A 13,089-nucleotide genomic window follows, 5' to 3' on the forward strand; every position below is an offset into this window, starting at 1 on the left:
TTAACAAGAACTGGTTTATCTGTTTCTGAGGATTCAGTCAGAGGGAGTAGAGGAACCCCATTGAAAATGCTGGGATCTCTGCCCTGGGTCCCCTGCCTTCAGCTTTTCCACTTTTGTAAGCCAATTTCCAATAGCATTTAAGGCCTAGAGGTGCCTGGGGGCCATCCCTAAGGAGACGGAGACAATGTGGAGCTGGAAGGAGAGAAAATATTTGATGGTCTCTGCCTGAGGGGTAAAAGCTAACGGCAGAAGGTGAAAGGGGCTTTCGGTCCCCACAGGAGAAGAGAGTCTAGGATTTCAGACCTGGCGTGGCAAAGGCAAGAACTCAAGTTACAAAATGATTGTCGGTTGTGCTGTTTATGCCTCCAATCTCCCCCAGAGCCATCCACAGCAAGCAAAGGAGCAAGGCGCTCAGCAGACCCTGTCCCTCAGGCCAGCAGACCAGAGCTGGTCTGTGCAAACGCAGGGGGCTAGTACCAGCGTAGGGGGCTTAGAGAGGGCTGCAGCTTCAAGTTGTTAGCTGTGTGATTTGAACAGAGGAGTCTCAGCTTTTGTTCCCTCAGCCTCATGTAAGATGAGCAGCAACCCCAACGACTACTGTTTTATGCTGGATCTCACTATTTCACAGGGGAGACAGGATGGGATGTGGGCACAACCAGCACCAGGACTGCTCACGGCGACAAGGCCCTTTGGCGTCTCAGTGATCTGGTCGTGAGCTTGTCAGAAGAACATGATGAAAATATTTTGAACGTTATGAAGTGACACTTGAATAAGTTTTCATTTTTACAAAAATGAAATATGGCTTTCTTGAACTGGATAGGATAGTTAAAGGGCCCCTTTTCTTTCACTTTGTGCACATCCCAAATAAGTATACACATTCAGAGCAGTTCTAGAGGTTGGAGGAGGTTTCTTGAAACAAAAGTTTGTTGAACAAAGTGATATTCTTGTTTCTTTTCTTGCTTAGGAATTCCTTCTTAGTATTTAGCCAAACAGAAAAGCTCTGACGTGTCTCTGCCTTTCCCACCCATGTGTCCATGTCAGCTGCGAATCTCTGTGCTGCTTACCGTGAAAACTAAAAATCTGAACATTTATTGATGAGAGACATCATCTGCATCTTAAACTAAGCTACTAGAACTAGTTTTCCCTTTTACAAAAGATAGTTTGAAACCAGTTTTGCTTTTCTCACAAAAGAACTTATACTTTATGTAGTTACTTGTAGTTCTTACTTATTTCTACTTTGCTTTAAAAAATTAATAACAATAATTGTTATTTTTATGATCAAGTTCAGTCCATAGCAAGCAATACTTATTTTCCTCTTGTATTACTGACATGGTGTTGCCTTTTAGAATAGATTAAAATTAAAGAGCAAATCAATTGAAAGTCGTGCTTTTGATATGGAGCAGTGAGACTTAGCAACAATTATAAACTAGGCAAAATGGCAAAAGCTTCTTAAGGGGCCTGGAGATTGGAGAGAGGCTTTGAGAGGGAATCAAAATATGAAAAACAGGCCTGGCGAGGAGTGTGCGCCCCATTACTCAGACAACAGGCTACATCACAGAATGACATGGTGATTGAAGAGCCGTTTCTGGCCTCAGTAACGATAAACTAGAGCTTATTACAAATATATCCACCCCAGGTAAGGAGGGAATTGTGCAAAGCAGAAGAAAAGAATCCCTAGGTACTGATGTAGACTTTACCCAAGTCTCTGGTTGACCTTCTACTCAGACACAAAGCACCTCAAAAAGGACAGAAGGAATCAACTGAGCTGCAAACTGTAGTCCAACTCAGAATACAGTTTGCAGTTTAATTCTAGCCAAAGTAATTCACTGCTAAAACAAAAGCATCAGCCTTATTTGAGGAATATTTTATGCACACACACACATCCTTCCCACCTTGTAGGTAAAACAGAGTCCAGAGTATTAGCTAAACAGCATATTATGAGTGTGCAAAATATGATCCAAAATTATTTAATATATGAAGAACCAGGAAAATCTGAGCCATTCTCAAGGGAAAAGATTATCAAGGAGGTCAGATCAAGATATTGGAATTATCAGACAAAGAACATTAAAGTATCTGTGATACTTATGCTCTGTGAAGTAAAGGAAAACATACCTGTAACAAGTGAAAAGACAGAAAACCTCAACGGGTGACTATAAAACAAACAACAAAATGATAAATTTAGAACTTAAAAATATTCAATATCTAAAATTTAAAAAGTCAATGAATGGGCTTTATAGCAGGTTACAGAGTGTGTAAAGGGAAAATTGTAACATTGTCTTACAGAGTGTTTAAGACATGTCTTACGGAATGTGGATATTTAGATGTAATGCATATGACAGCTGGAGCATAAATGATGACGGGGCTAGTAATGGACTAAATGATTGCAAAATGACTATATTTTATGAGAAGATACTACATGATAAGAATGTATATTTCAATCCCTACACCAACCATGGAGAAAATTATGCAAAGGCATCACTAAAAAGTCAGTAATCTTAAATGGAAGCTAAAAATAAAATCCAAAAGAAGGCAGAAAAGGATCAACAAAAAAAAGGGGGAATGGGGAATAAAGAAAACATAATAAAATGGGAGATCTAAATCCAACCATATCAGTGATTGCTTTAAATATTAGCAGATCAAATATTTCAATTAAAAGGCAGAGTTTGACAAAATGAAATTAAAAGCAAGATCCAAGTATGTTGTACATAATAGATGCGCTTGAAAGTCACTTGTAGGCTGAAAGCCAGCAGATGGAAAAAGATATTATATGTGCAATAGACTAAATGTTTGTCCCCCCAAAATTTACATGTATTTTTTTAAGTATATCACATTCTGGAATAGGCAAGAACGTAGAGACAATGGAAAGGTGGGTGGCTCCCAGGGAGTTGGGGTGGCAGGAGGGGCGTCAGAGCACGGGGTGTTTCAGAGCAGAGGAAATGCTCTGTATGACACATAATGCAGATACATGTCACTGTACATTTGTGCAAAGCCGGAGAAGGCAGGACACTGAAAGTGATCTCAATTATGTGATGGAAACTATGGACTTCGGGTCATTATTTGGAGGATTACAACAGGCCTATTTCAATAAAAGTGTGTTGAATAAGTAAATGAATTAACATACATAGTTGTGGGCTGAATTATGACCCTCCCCCCTTCCCCAGTTTCATATGTTGAAGCCCTAACTCCCAGTACCTGAGAACATGACTATATTTGGATATAGGGCCTTTAAATAGGTAATCAAGTTAAAATGGGGACATTAGGGTGTCCCTTACGCCAGTATAACTGGGATCTTACAAGAGGAGATTAGAACATAGACACGCACAGACCATGGAGCAAGCACATGAGGACAGTGAGCAGGTGGTTGTCTGTAAGCCAAGGAGAGAGGCCTCAGCAGACACCAACCCGGTGACCTGCGGATTCCTTGATCTTGGACTTCCAGCCTCTAGACCTGGGAGAACATTGATTTCTGTTGTTTAAGCTGCAGATCTGTGGTATTTTGTTATAGTAGTCCTAGAAAACTAATACATATGTATTTCCATTTTACCAGCTGAACAGTTGAGTTCAGCAATTATTTATTGAACATCCACTCTTTCACCTTACTGGGCTAGATGTCAGGCCTGGGCACTTACCCTAGTGATCTCTTGTTGAGTGAGGCAGACAGCATGGGAGGGGGAAACGATGCCACACAGGCTCAGAAATGTACGCTCACCATCAGCTTACATTCCTCTGCACCCTTTACCTAACAGAGATGTTTCTGGGCACAGACTCAGCACCTGACCAAACTACTATTGTTTTAACAAAGGCTTTTTAGTCGCAAGTACTAGAAGCCAGCACAAAGCAGCATTAGGAAGTGGAGGGAGAGCAATTTTGTCTGTAGAGGTCACAGAGCAATCTTATGGTAGCGCAGCTGGGCAGCCCAAGCATGGAAACCAGTTCTGGAAAAATCACCAGGAATCAGAACCACCCTCTCATTGACTATCGCTACATGCAGCTTCTCATCCTTCATCTTTCTCCAGGTGGGCTTTGTTCACATTCTCGGTGGGCCAGCATTGCTTCCTTCTCTGTGGAAACCAACATCACTCTAACCCTGGGTCCATGACACCTTCCCAGCCCCAGCACCACCAATCTATGGATTATAGACTTCCTGTCCTGGGACAAAGTTCTAAGAGCAAGTCCAGTCATCCACTTGGACCAGATGTTCACCTCCTGTCCTGCTGGCTTTGGACAGAGACAGTGGGATAACTGTACACATATGGCCACTGGAGCTGGAGAAAAAGTCGGTTCTCAGAGAAGGCAAGTATAGATGGGGCTGACCTTCCAACAGGTTCCTTTCACAAGCACCCGAATAGAATTTAATAACTGAATGAAGGAAATTCATTTCATTCTTCGATGAGTCCACATGTATTGGTTTAAACTGTGGTTTTCAGACATGTCTGCACAGCACAGTTGCCTATGGAGTTTCAGAATTATGCCAGCACCTGGCCCCTGCCTTACACCGTAGCAACAGAATCCAGGCAGGTCAGGCCTTGGTGATTTTTAAGTTTTTAGACACTCCAGAAGGTCCTAATGTGCTGTTGGAGCAACAAACTACTTGTTTAGGTTTGACATCAGTGTAACTTAGACTTCAGATGTTATTATTTCACATCTTATTCTGAAAAGATGTGATTAAGTTAGGAAAAGTTTATTATGGAAAAACCATTGCTGAGTATTTTGGGAGGAGAAGAGATTCCTTCAGGCAGAACAGTATCCATCTGAAAACAGCTATTTATATTTCTGTATGACGAGGCTCTGAAAATGGTGGTTATCAGGTTCCCTGGGTCTTAACTCCCTTCTGGAGAAACAAGGAACGTTAACGCTGCCTATAAATCTCTCTCTGCCGTGGAAAACCTCGGCCGTTTTCCCCGGGCCTCTCAGACCCCTTCTTACTGACGCTGTGCCCCCCTCTCGGCTTCTGGGGGCTCTTGCTCCCACGGCCCACAAGCAGAGTTTTGGCTGGGACTTCCTCTGCTCCCAAAGCCCTTTGCCCGCCCCGGAAATGGCAGGAATGCCTGGGCCTCCGCTCCCTGCCATGCCGCTGGGGCCCCAGCTGGTGACTGACAGGCGTGAGTGACAGCGTGACAGCCGGGCTCCTACCAGCGAACCAACGCTTCCCTGCGGGGCCAGACCAGCCCGCTCCCCTTCTGTTACACTCTGGAAGCGAGCGCTTGTGTAATAAACACTTGTACACAAATCCTTATCTCAGGAAGGCTTTGGGAAAGACCAGTGTAACCCAGTCAACTTCATGGAATTTTATCCTTTCTAACATTAAAATTCTATACGGTTTTTAATAATACCATTAATAACTTTTCAGAGGTGGAGAACCAAGGCTTTATTTATTCCCATTCTTTGGAAGGGAGAAGGGAAGTTACCTCTTAGGAAGTCACTGAGTCCCTGAGCATCTTGGGAGCTCTCAGGGACTAAGAGGAGCAAGAATAAGGAAGTGAGCCGCAAGGAATTTCAGACAGTCGTGACCAGGACAGAAACAGATCACGGGGGTTGGTGTGAGCGGGTGTTGGAGAACCTGAGGAAGGGTATTTAGAGCAAGAAAAAAGTGGTGACATGCACAGAGGCGTGACATGACTTCTAACTCCTGTTAAAGCGAACAGTACAATAAAATGTGAAACAGGCTGGCTGTCTTCTGGGGCTGCAGGCGTGACGGCTGCCACAGGGCGGTGCTCTGACTACATCCACTCTGGTCTCCGCAGAGCTTTCCACGCTCCCACTCCTCTGCGCCCAGTCTTCAAAGGCTCTAACTAGAGGTCTGTCACACTCCAGCCATAGTCAGCCAGCCTATTATTAGTGCCCAGCCTTCCTCCTGGAGCAATGACAGTGTACATTTCAGCAATGGCAGAAAGGGGACAAATACAGCTGCTGTGCATTTTAGAATAATTGCTACAGGCCATTTGGAGACAGCTTTATAATAACAGCACTTTCACAGATTGTACAATATTTCACTTCCCTACTTTATTCCTCCCTCAACACTTTGTACCGTGAACCTGTTAACCCATTCAGCTCATGTGGATCTGGAATCCTCTCCCTCCCCAGTTCTACAGAGTGAGGCCTGCGGCCCCCTGGAGGGTCCTGCTCTCTCATCTCACCACCCAGCCCTTCCACACGCGATTACTTCTGCTGGGCGAGTGTCACCCTTTCCTCTCCGCGCCGACCGCCTTTACCCAGCACAAGTGCCATTTGTGGAAAACCTTCCTCACCCCTCCCCTAGTCCGAGCTCCATTTTTTTCCCTCCATCTTCCCCAGATCACTCATCTGCTGGCCTTTATCCCACTGTATTCTGTTTGTGCTCTATCACCTCCACCCCCAAGGTCCCTTACCTTCCTATCCTCAGTGTCACCACAGTTTCCCCAGGTGGTGAGTGGTTGAATGAATGAATGAGTAAAACAAGCTCTAAAAGATCAAAGCCCTTGCCACACATCTTGAGTCCATAGCAGAGACAGAAATATCCAGAAATTTAGACCTGAACCAGAATATCGCACTGACTGCTGTGGTCAAATGTACCCAGGCAGCTCCACGGGAAACTCCTAAGTAGGCCTAAAGGGGATAGTCCTGTGGCCTGCGGTGAGCCCCAGGCCAGGGGAGGCTCCCCAGGGCTGGCAGAGCAGGACTTCAAGGCGCACAATCTGCAGAACGCCTGGGTGGCATGGGTTCCTAAGACTGTCTGCCTCACTTTGCAGTCTAGCAGTTTCCTGGAACTGATGCAGCTGGTGGCATAAATAGAAGCAGCAAGTCCACGGTTCTATGTTCCTCTGGTTTTTAGGGGGACAGACGTCTCACTCCCGGTGACTGCAAGACCCCTGAATTTTAGCCACCCTCTGAGAGAATCAAAGATGGGCATGAACTGCCTGCATCCATGTGCCCTGTTTATTCTTTGCACTGTCTGCCCCCTGGTTCTGGAGCAAACCAAATAAAAGCAGTCTCGCTCTGTACCCAGGCTGTCGTTCCCAAGGTCTCACATGAGGGCTTCAGCCCCAGGCAAGTTCACTGTGGACTTGGTGAAATCAATAAATGACAATGGAATGTTCTTGGGGTAAAAGGGTTTGTACCTGGCTTTTTTCAATCACGTCTGTAGGCAGCCAGCAGTGTGCAGGTCTGGAATCTTCCTTGTCTCTGCCTCCACCCGGAGCACTGGGCGGAGCTCTTTATATAGTGACTCAGTCAGCGATAGCTAATTCCCACAGGTGTGGGAGCAGTAGCCTAGCAGCAGGCCAGTTACATCACGGAGTAGTTTAGGATCAGGTGGGGATCTGCCAGAGGAACGTCCGTTTCACCCCCCTCCCCATCCCCAGCGAGATGGTGGTGAAAGAGAAGCATACTGGACGTGGGTGTGAAAAAGCTAGGCCCCTCTTGGTGCCGTCTCTCTCGCATAGACCGAAATTCTTTTCTGCCCATTTGTTAATTCTCCTCTCCCCGTCTTCCTCCCAACCTTCTCAAACATTTGACAAGCACTCAGAAGGTACCCGGCCCCGAGCTGGAGGTACAAAGACAAATAAGATACAGTGCTCCGCCTTCAAGGAGATCATGGCATCCCAGAGAGCAAGGAAAGCAACCAAGCAGTCGTGATACGCTTGAGTCAAGCGCTCTAGCAGCGGTCTGCAGGGCACCGTGAGTTAGGGGGGTCCGCCGGGCACTTCTAGATGCTCAGTGACCAGCTGCTGGGGCGGGCCCTGATCTGTAGTGTTTGCTGATGTCCATGCGGCAAATGTTTCCACTGTGGCTGATTTCAGGCTACTAGCCTGAGGTCACTGGACACAGAGGTGGGATGGGACGACACTGTCCGCCGTTCTGGCACAGTTGCCGCCGGCTCTGGTTCGCTGCCATGACTTCTGCCTCCAGACGCCTCCGGCGGGAAACTCATCAGTGCCGCACCTGGGCTGCAGACCTACAGGACGGTGAGCTCATAAATGAGTTTTGTTTTAAGCTGCTAAGTTGCTGAGTGGATTTGTTATGCGGTTACAGAAAACCAGACAGAGTCTGTTATGTACTTTTTACAGATGTCAAGACTAAGACTTAGAAACAGTGACCAATTCGACCGAGGTCCTGAACATCTAACAAGTGATGGAGCTGGGAGCCAAACGTCGTGGGTCTGGCTCCGAAGCCTGTAGGCTTAGCTCCTGTGTTCTTCTGCGGCTTCCCACAGAAAACCATGTCATAGAACCATGGAGTCCTAGGGGATGTTATTTCTTTGTTTGTTCTATTTTTAGGGACCAGAAAATGTGCATTATTATTAAAAATGAAATTCTGAGCCAGAAGAAAATCAAATGTTGAGTGTAGCTTGAACTTGGTGTCCCAGTGGTTACCTTGATATTTATTCCAGAGGACAGTGCTGTGGAGTAGAAGAAATTTCATAGGGGAATCTACTCATTAAACATTTGAGTTTGGCTAAAGTGCCCATATCGGCTTCTCTCCTCCAGCTTGACCAGATGTGCTCAGAAAATTTGGTTCGCCCTGAATATGTACATCTGTCAAAATTCCTGTCAATTTTAGTAGGACTGCCAAGGGAGTGAACAAAGAGAGTTAACGATCAACTTCAAAGAACTTTGTTGGAGAGGAATAAAGATATTTAAGGCCTTTTTTATGAACTAATTGCATTTGCATATTTATGGGATTTACTGATATAGCAGTAATTAAAAACTATTTAGTAGTCTTAAAGGACACATAGCTCAGTTGCTGTTTGCATAATAAACACTTCCTTATTATGTTTGCATAATAACCCTCTCCCCCTGCTTCTTCTAAATGACACTGGTCCATCTAAAAAGTGTCACATCTTACTTGGAAATAATGGAGAAACAAAGTGCAAGGGCTCATGGGAATGTGGAGAGGGGGCTGCTGAGAGAAATATATTTCTAGGTACTCTTAATGATAGAGTCGGCCTGAACTGCTGCTATCAGAGAGTGGCAGGTTCCAGCCTCAGATTAACAAATCTGTCTTTTTGCCAGGTGATACTTAAGAAGCCTGAATACTTAGCCCCTGATGATTCCAATTTTTTATTTTAATGCACTCACCTGCTTGAAAGGCCTGAATGGGGTTCACTCCACATTCATCCTTCCTAAAGAGAAATCTAAGGGTGGGGGAGGGTGAAATCCTTGACTAATGGATTGTAAGAAACAATGTGAGTGAGAAGTGTATGTAAAGAGTGAGAAGAGACAGTTTTCACGAAGAATTAAAGGTTGAGTAAGGGAGACACAGCAAATATAAAGGTTAAACCCAGACAAGACAGTAAGGTTGGAAAAAGAACAGTCGGAGCCATCTGGTGGTGCAGAGCAGAGCAATCAAGGAAAGATCCAGAAGCACCATATATAAACTACTTTGAAGACAAGTCACTCATGAAAAATGTTTCCCATCTTGGCAGAATTCATCGGCCAATAAAGAGCTGCAATGGGCAGGATCACCGGACTGTTGTTAAATTAGCTAAGAAGGTCATAACGCACCCGTATTACACATCGTGCAGTGGCCTTCCAGTGACAGAAGGGTATGTGACAAAGGGAAGGGCAGCTCGTCCCAGATGGTCTGCCTTAGAGCCGTGGCTTACTACAACATGTGGCAAAAATACAGTGTCTGTCACCTAGATTAAACCTCTGTGTGAAGGCTGGCCCCTGTGATCCCTTCCTGTGGAAGGTGCTGCACACATGGATGCACCGCTGTGGCCGGCCTTTCTCCTGCTCTGATTCATCCCCTAGGTGGACACCAACGGTTTGGAGAGCCAGTAGGAAATGCTGGGAATCTGATGGCCTTCGATCTGGTCTTCGATCTCATCTATTGATGAAGCCCACTTATCTGCCACCTTCTCTGACAGGTGCTTCTCACACTGTCCATAACTTTGTATCACTTTCCTCTACCAGGTTACTTGTTTCTTCTGAAATATTTTTAAATGCACAAAAAAATTGGAAGAAGAGTAGAAAGGCCTCTCCCCACAAAGCCATCTGAGAGTAAGTTGCCAGTATGATACCCTGGTATTCTTACAAACAAGAGCATTATTTTGCATAATCTCAATACAATCAAAGTCAGGAAATTGACATTGCTATATTCCTACCATCTAATGCACAGACCCCCATCTGAGTTCCACCAATTGTCCCTAAAATGTTCTTTATACAAAAAGGAGCCAGTCCAGAAGCACAACTGCACTGAGTCATCATCTTTAATCTGCTTCTGTTTCATACCATTTTTTGGTCTTAATTTTCATAACCTTGCGACTTTTGAAGATTACATGCCTATTTTGTAGAAAGTCCCACAATATAGGATGGTCTGGTGTTTACTCCTGGGCAGCTTCAAGTTACACATTTTGGGCAGAAAATAACAGAGTGCTGTTTTGTCTCAATTCCTCTCATGACACACAACTCCCATACCTGGTGAAGTTAATTTTCATTGTTTGATGAAGATGTTGCCTCCCAGCTTTCTCCACTGAAAGGTGGGTTTTTTTTTCCTTGTAATTAATAAGCATGTTGTATAATGCCTTATTCCTAATCAAACTTTCACCAACTAGTTTTTATCACTGTGGATAAAATGAGAGTTCCTGTGGCCAGGATTCTCACCTGGCCCTGGCTGACTCGCTCACTGCACACCTGTGAGCAATACATGGCTGTTGACTCTATATAAAGAGCTCCACCCAGTGCTCTGGGCGCGACACCGTGGCAGGGCTGCAAGGCTGCAGCAGAGCAGAGCAGGGGCTGGAGTGGTGGCAGCGCCAAGGACAGAGGCCCAGAGGACGGCTGTGCGGGACGGCTGTGTGGACAGAGGGGCCCAGAGGACAGCTGTGTGGACAGAGGGGCCCAGAGGCAGAGACCGGCTTGCTGCCTGCAGACTTGCTCTGAGTGAATGGGATTCTAGTGACTGACCTGCCACTTGGAAATAAAGTTGGGTATAACCCTTTCACCCCAAAGAGCATTCTGCTGTCAATTTTCTTTGGTCACATTGAATCCATAGCAAACTTGCCCCGGGATGAAACCCTTCGGCAAGATAATCACCCATTGAGGTTTCTTGAGTGAATTAATTATTAACATAAAGATTCCATCATTCCTTCTATATTTACTAGTTGGCATTCTAATTTAAGGAAAAGCCTTCTCTTCCCATTCATTTATTTATTTAATCAGTATGGACTTTGGATTATTATTTTATTTAGTGGGTTATAGTTCTTTACCATCGTTGTTGATTTTGAAGCTTCCATTATCCCAGATTTGGCTAGTGGAAGCCCCTTCAAGCTGACTATGTCCTTTAAAACATCCTCATCATTTTTTTTTTTCCCACACAAGAGAGTTTAATGGCTGAGAGAATGGCTGTCTCTGTGCAGAGAGCAGCAGTTCGTGGGTGAGGAAGTGCATTTTTAAGGAGTAGAAGTAGGGTGTGTTCTGCTACGGGGATGTTGGTGATTGGATTGTAAGGGGTGGGTGTTTTAGCATGCCAGAATTTGCCTTCATTCCCATATTTTTCTTTCCTTAATAGGGGCCTCTGGGGAACTGGGTGTAGAATCTCATCCTCTAGCTACTTCCTGCTGAGGGGGCACAGATTCTGGGGTTGGTGAGGCCATTGCTGTAGAGTTGGGGAAGGGTGGGCATCTTGAGATGATTCATGATGTCATTATAGCTGGTTTCATTATTCTTCATGAGAAGGTCTAGACAGTCCTGGAGGAGTAACAAATCGGAGGCCGGTGTTGGGCGGGAGATGGAGTGACCAGGGAGGTGGAAGGTGGGTTCGTGGAGGAGGATCAGGGAGTGACGGCTCCCAGGCAGTTCAAATTCCCATGCAAGGGATTTGAATGGCTGAAAGAGAGAATGGCCGTCTCTGCGCAGAGAGCAGTCACGTCATCATCATTCTTTAAGCACACCTTTACTTTATAAGAAGCCAGGCTGTGCTTATACTCCCTGCCCCAGTCCTAGTATCAGTCATTTTCCCATCTCTTCCTTTTAGTAGGTATGGTATTTAGAAACTAAGATCTGGGTGCTAGGTGTACTCATTGCAATTGGGGTGTCCCTGCTTCCAGACCCTCTAGTGGATGGACATGCATACACACACTTATATTTGTGTTTATTTCTATATTTACCTCCATGTATTGAAAACCATGAATGAGTTCACAGTGACATCTCCACAACCAGCTCAGTGCCACAGGCTTCATTCTAGTTCCTTCCTTTCAGTGTATTTGTAACTTCCTCACCGATGGTAGGACACCAGTCAAGCTACATTCTTTCAGTAGATGAAAACTGGGAAGAGAGCTGCATGGATTCTAAACAAAGGGACCAAATAATTAGGAGGCAGAGGTCAGGTATATACTTCTTCCCCTCAATTTGCTCTGTGAACTTCTCACATCTGTGCCTCTACAATCCCATTTATAGTGAAAAGCAGGCAGATGTTGGAAATGGTATGAAATTTAGTTTTGATTTCTAAAGCATCTAGGGGTCTACCAATGGAAGGTAGAGTTACACAGACTTATGTATTTTTTTTCCTTAACAATGAAGAGTGAATGGGTACTGCAGGGAAAATGGGAGTTCCTGTGGCCGGGATCTTCACCCGACCCTAATCTACTTGCCCACTGTTCACATGCAACAGTGTAATGGGCCTGCTGCTAGGCAAATGCTTACACACCCGTTGGCGATGAACCATATTGTCAGTATTACTACATAAAGAGCTCCACCCAGGGCTCTGCCCAAGGCAGAGATGGAGACGGATGGTGAACTTGATAGAAGCAGACATGATTCTGTGAGAATAAAAGCTTGGTGTAAGCTCTTTTACCCACAACATTCTGTTATTATTCAGTCTCACTGGATCCAGAGTGAACCTGCCTGCGGCTGAAACCCTTTGGTAAGATAGATCCTGTCTTGCCAATGGGTTTCAGCCCAAGACAAGTTAACTCTGGATTCAGCAAGACCAGAAAATGACAGTGGAACATTCTTGGGATGAAAAGGTTTATATCCAACTTTATTCCCAGAGTGGCAGGTCAAGCGCTAGAACCCCATCCACCCAGAGCAAGTCTGCATGCAGCAAGCCAGTCCCTGCCTCTGTCTCTGTCCTCGGCGCTGTCACCACTCCAGCCTCTGCTCACCTGCA

This window comes from Manis pentadactyla, chromosome 13 (genome assembly GCF_030020395.1).
Source record: "Manis pentadactyla isolate mManPen7 chromosome 13, mManPen7.hap1, whole genome shotgun sequence".
Lineage (NCBI taxonomy): Eukaryota > Metazoa > Chordata > Mammalia > Pholidota > Manidae > Manis > Manis pentadactyla.